This window comes from Aegilops tauschii, chromosome 3 (genome assembly GCF_002575655.3).
Source record: "Aegilops tauschii subsp. strangulata cultivar AL8/78 chromosome 3, Aet v6.0, whole genome shotgun sequence".
Classification (NCBI taxonomy): Eukaryota; Viridiplantae; Streptophyta; class Magnoliopsida; order Poales; family Poaceae; genus Aegilops; species Aegilops tauschii.
Genome location: NC_053037.3, coordinates 231,978,978 through 231,985,382, shown reverse-complemented (window position 1 = coordinate 231,985,382; position 6,405 = coordinate 231,978,978).

Genomic DNA, 6,405 nt, shown 5'->3' with positions numbered 1-6,405 from the left:
AAAATGCCTCTCTCCCGTGCCCTAGGTCGATTTCGTGATCTCGCCGGAGTTCGCCGCCATCTGAAGCTTCTGCCGGTCGATTGCATCGCCTCTCGAGGTTCCGAGCTTCTCCTTCTGCCCCTAGTATCTTGACCATGGTCTCGTCTCTCTCCCTCACCTATTAGTTCTCGTAGGGAAGCACCCACCCGAGTGCTTCGAGCTCGCCCCAACGAACACCCCACTGCCCGAGCTCCAGCCAACCTCTGCCGTCATCCCCGCTTGCCACCAACGCCGCTGAGGATGTCGTCGAGACTGCAGCAGAGATCCACGCCCCGTACGCTACCCGCCAGAGTCTAGAGACCACCAGAGCAGGCGCCACCATCGCCGCCCGCGCCGTTCCTCCTCAAGTCCGGCGGCCAGCCTCTGTTCTTCTCCGGTGAGTCACCTAGCATCGTCTGATCTACTTTAAACGGCCCAGATTAGATCATACATTGTTTTTTTTCTCTGCCGAACCGTTATTCCTTAAGTTGTGGCCGTTCGTCATTTAAGCCCCGCAGCAAACGGTTTACAGCCAATGACAATGCGACACGTAGCACATCCACAGCTGCCACAGTAGCTCTTCCAGGAACACTGTTTTGACAGATTTCTTTTTGGACAGATTTCATATCAAATTTCCATTTAGGTATATCTTGAAATCCATAACTCCAAATTCATCGATTCTTTTTCCTGTGTACTCGTATTGACCAAGAGCATATAGTAGAACCAAAGTTTCATATTTTTGAACTGTTTAAATTTGAATTTTCTCAAATTTGAATTTAACCTTCCGGAGGCCGTATCCTTCAAACCGTTGATCCTAATTAGTTGATTCTTTTTGCATTGTGATCCTACTAGCATGTAGATAATATATACCTATTGTTATGTTCTTTTATTTAAGTTTTATTTGAATTTTTTATTTGGCTTTATTGTGATTGTTACGTAAGTACGGTTTATTTATCGGTGCCTTCGTTAATCATATAGATTGTCCAGAGTGTGAAGCGGATCAGAATTAAGCGTTAGATTACTTCAGCACCTTTCAAGGCAAGTTTGCACTTTTGATTTTGCTAATCCTATATTCTGCTATGCGTGTGTGATTTTTATGCTATGAGATGTTCTTGGTTTGATCTATATGTTCTCTGTTGTCATATTCTGATATTGATTGTATTATGTGATGGTGTGATCAACTTGCCAGGGTAGACGTGGGCATGTGTCGAGTGATCCATGCAAGTGGTGAGTGTTATAGCCGTAGGCTCGGGATTATTAACCAGGTGAATGCGTCACTGGCAGAGCGCTCTACTGTCCCTAGAGAATGCGCCATTGACAGAGCGCACTTGAGGCGAGGTATAGTTTTCGGAACATAAATCAGGTGAATGCGTCCTTGGCAGAGCGCTCTATTGTTCCTAGAGAATGCGCCATTGACAGAGTGCACTTGAGATACTTCTGAAGTTCTTGTCATGCTTACTTAGAATCTTTGGGTTATCTGGGCGAGTAAATTAGAGACGGTTGTGAGTTCAGGTAGTGGAGGTAGGTGAAGACATTCTTCTCCAAACTAATTTGTGTGTTTTGTTTGTCATACATTGCTTTGTGGATGTAGGTTTGCTATATCATTATGTGTGATTTGCCAATACATTCAATGTATTGACCCTTGTGGCTGCAACTTATCATGTTGCGAGATTTTCAGATGATCAATGAGATACAGTAGGGACGCGAGTCTTCACTCAGGATTTTCTCCAGTGGGCATTGATGGGATTCATCATTTGGTTATGCTACATTTTTGCTGTTATCATTGAGTATAAGTTACTATGTGCTACTCAGTTTGTAATACTTTATAAATTCTGGATCATACGTTGTAGTAAATGATGCACTTGTTATTTGATATTCATATGTACTGTGTGTGCTAGCGAGTCGATGCAGGGACTAGCACAGTGAGCACAGAGACATCGAATCTTATCAGATTCGGGTCGTTACAAATGGTATCAGGGCAGTGTGTTGTTTGTAGGTCGTGACCCTAGAAAATGGATTAGAAAAGCCATAGGAGTTAAAAACTTACTTTACAACTTGTTGTCTACTTGTTAGTTCATACTCTTGTACTCATATCTTTACTTTTCAAATATAGTTGACCCTTGGAATTATATTAGTGTTATTTATGGAGTTTAGTTGGCAGACCACCATTCCTAAGTTGTGTTCGATAAACGATTTGCGGTAGTATGATGAGATCATATCTCTTTTGGATATGACCTTACATGTAGGTTTTGCTTGTGTTGTGTGATATGTTATATGTTTGGTTGGTCATTGCTTTCCCGTGTTGTCATATTTTGTGGTTGTTTGTATTATGCAATTGGGTGCTTTGATTGACAATATATGTGCTCTTTTCATGTGATTACTTTAGGATAGTTTTGGTGACTTGTGTGAATTGTCTGAATTTAGTGTTTGTTTTTGTTGTTGTTGGAGTTTTAGTTGCTAGCATGAGCATATGGGTAGTGTTTTTCCCCTTAGATCTATTTCTGTCTATATCTCATCCCTGCTTACCCATCAGATGCCGCCGAGGCGTAACTCTAGAGGCAGTGGTTCAAGAGACAACAACAACAACAATGACATACCGCCATACATGCAGCAGTTGCTTTAGGGACAGACTCAGTTGATCCAGTTACTTATTCAGAACCAGAACAACAACAACAATAATCCACCACCACTCCAAGTTGATGCCCTTACTCGTTTCTTGAGGTTGAATCCTCAGTGGTTTTCTAGCACCCCTGATACTATTGTGGCTGATGATTGGCTTCGCTCGGTTAATAGGAATTTGGAGACAGTTGGTTGCACTGATGTAGAGAGAGTGCGGTTTGCCTCGCATTTGTTAGAAGGACCAGCCACAGCATGGTGGGACAATTACTTGGTCACGTATCCTATTGATACTATTACTTGGGCATAGTTTCAGGCAGGTTTTCGCGCTGCACATGTGTCTGCTGGTTCCATGAGTCTGAAGAAGAAGGAGTTTCGCAGCTTGCGTCAGGGAGGTCCAACTGTGAATGCATATGTGGAGGAATTCAATAATCTTGCGCGCTATGCCCCTAATGATGTTAACACTGATGCAGCTAGACAGGAGAAGTTTCTTGAAGGTCTGGATGATCAGTTGAGTATTGAGTTAACAGTGGCAACATTCAAGAACTGTCAGGAGCTTATTGATAAGGCTATTGTACTTGAAGGCAAGTTTCAAGAGGTGGAGAACCGCAAGAGGAAGGCGAGTGACATAGAATTCAATTCTGGAGGACAACGGAAGCACCGTAATTCGTCATCATCTTCTGAGTACTATGATTCTGGGGAGGACATTTATAATGGTCGTAACCACGATGGGCATAATCATCACAATGACAATGGACACAACCACAATGGTCAGAGGAATGGCAACAACAACCACGACCTTTCGATGCCCACAAAGAAGGATCCAAGACGGTTACTTGGTTATAGATGCAGGAACCCAGGACACTATTGAACAAACTGTCCTGAGCTAAAGAATATGAATTATGACAATGGGAATTCCTGAGAGAAGGAGATTGATCATTTTGAAAGTGGACATGTGAATCACACGAGGGTAGGAAGACCAGATAATGCACCAGTCTTTGGTAAGATTCTTAATTAAGATCAAGTATTGTGACCGTTCTTTCAGCATTGATGCATCATATTTAGTCGTGTCAAGGGAGATTTGGAAATATGCAATGAGTAAGCGACAAAACTTTGGAGTATGGATTATATCAAGTACCCATCTTTAACCTTTGCTAGGCAACTCGAATCTCGAGGACGAGATTCATTTTAAGGGGGGTAGATTTGTAACATCCCAAATTTTTAAAATTTGGAATGTTAATAGGATCATTCTGTTCATCATGATTTCTATGCATATTTGAGTTTTCGGAATATTCAAAGTGTTTTCCAACAAGGCAAAGTATTTGGAGTGGAGATAATACGACTTCTCCCCTATTAATTATATTTGGAAAATGCTAAGAATATCTTCTGGTGTCCACCTAAATTATTTTGGCTTTGTAGTATCTCAAAATTATTATTATTTTAGTTGTTATCATATTCTTTATGTGCTAGCATTGCATAAAATATAATTTTTCAAAAGTGCATATGTGTTTTAAAAATGTTCACAATAGTCGATATTAGTAGTAATTTTGTACTGTGCGTTTTGGTAACTTTAGGAATCTATATGTATTTTGTTATAGCCAAATAGACCTCCTGCTTAGTATAATTGCCCAACAAGATTTTACTATTCATCGGGCTGAACAGGGGCAGCCCATTCCTATTCCTCGCCTCGTGCACTAGAGCAGTGCAGCAGCAGCTAGCAGGCCGAAGCCCAGTGAGCGGCCACCCCGCTGGTTCGTTTTTTGTTTCTCTGCCGCTGACCACCCTGACCCACATGTCATCTCTCTCCTTCCCGTGTTCTTCCTGGAGACTCCTCCCGATCCAAATCCCCATCATTTCGGATCGATCTACTGTCCCTCGCCCAGTCTTGACTCCGTATAAATAATCCCCTTACTCTCCTCTGCCGATTTTTGGCAAAATCCCTCTCTCCCGTGCCCTAGGTCAATTTCGTGATCTCGCCGGAGTTCGCCGCCGTCTGAAGCTTCTGCCGGTCGATTGCATCGCCTCTGGAGGTTCCGAGCTTCTCCTCCTGCCCCTAGTATCTTGACCATGGTCTCGTCTCTCTCCCTCACCTATTAGTTCTCGTAGGGAAGCACCCACCCGAGTGCTTCAAGCTCGCCCCAACGAACACCCCACCGCCCGAGCTCCAGCCACCCTCTGCCGTCATCCCCGCTCGCCACCGACGCTGCTGAGGATGTCGTCGAGACTGCAGCAGAGATCCACGCCCCGTACGCTACCCGCCAGAGTCTAGAGACCACCGGAGCAGGCGCCACCATCGCCGCCCGCGCCGTTCCGCGCCGTTCTTCCTCAAGTCCGGCGGGCAGCCTCTGTTCTTCTCCGGTGAGTCACCTAGCATCGTCTGATCTACTTTAAACGGCCCAGATTAGATCATACATTGTTTTTTTCTCTGTCGAACCGTTATTCCTTAAGTTGTGGCCGTTCGTCGTTTAAGCCCCGCAACAAACGGTTTACAGCCAATGACAACGCGACACGTGGCACATCCACAGCTGCCACAGTAGCTCTTCCAGGAACACTGTTTTGACAGATTTCTTTTTGGACTGATTTCATATCAAATTTCCATTTAGGTATATCTTGAAATCCATAACTCCAAATTCATCGATTCTTTTTCCTGTGTACTCATATTGACCAAGAGCATATAGTAGAACCAAAGTTTCATATTTTTGAACTGTTTAAATTTGAATTTGCTCAAATTTGAATTTAACCTTCCGGAGGCCGTATCCTTCAAACCGTTGATCCTAATTAGTTGATTCTTTTTGCATTATGATTCAACTAGCATGTAGATAATATATACCTATTTTTATGTTCTTTTATTTAAGTTTTATTTGATTTTTTTTGTTGGCTTTATTGTGATTGTTACGTGAGTACGGTTTATTTATCGGTGCCTTCGTTAATCATATAGATTGTCCAGAGTGTGAAGCGGATCAGAATTAAGCGTTAGAGTACTTCAGCACCTTTCAAGGCAAGTTTGCACTTTTGATTTTGCTAATCCTATATTCTGCTATGCGTGTGTGATTTTTATGCTATGACATGTTCTTGGTTTGATCTATATGTTCTCTGTTGTCATATTTTGATATTGATTGTATTATGTGATGGCGTGATCAACTTGCCAGGGTAGACGTGGGCATGTGTCGAGTGATCCATGCAAGTGGTGAGTGTTATAGCCGTAGGCTCGGGATTATTAACCAGGTGAATGCGTCACTGGCAGAGCGCTCTATTGTCCCTAGAGAATGCGCCATTGATAGAGCGCACTTGAGGCGAGGTATAGTTTTCGGAACATAAATCAGGTGAATGCGTCCTTGGCAGAGCGCTCTATTGTTCCTAGAGAATGAGCCATTGACAGAGCGCACTTGAGATACTTCTGAAGTTCTTGTCATGCTTACCTAGAATCTTTGGGTTATCTGGGCGAGTAAATTAGAGACGGTTGTGAGTTCAGGTAGTGGAGGTAGGTGAAGACATTCTTCTCCAAACTAACTTGTGTGTTTTGTTTGTCATACATTGCTTTGTGGATGTAGGTTTGCAATATCATTATGTGTGATTTGCCAATACATTCAATGTATTGACCCTTGTGGCTGCAACTTATCATGTTGCAGGATTTTCAGATGATCAATGAGATACAGTAGGGTCACGAGTCTTCACTCAGCATTTTCTCCAGTGGGCATTGATGGGATTCATCGTTTGGTTATGCTACAGTTCCGCTGTTACCATTGAGTATAAGTTAGCTATGTGCTACTC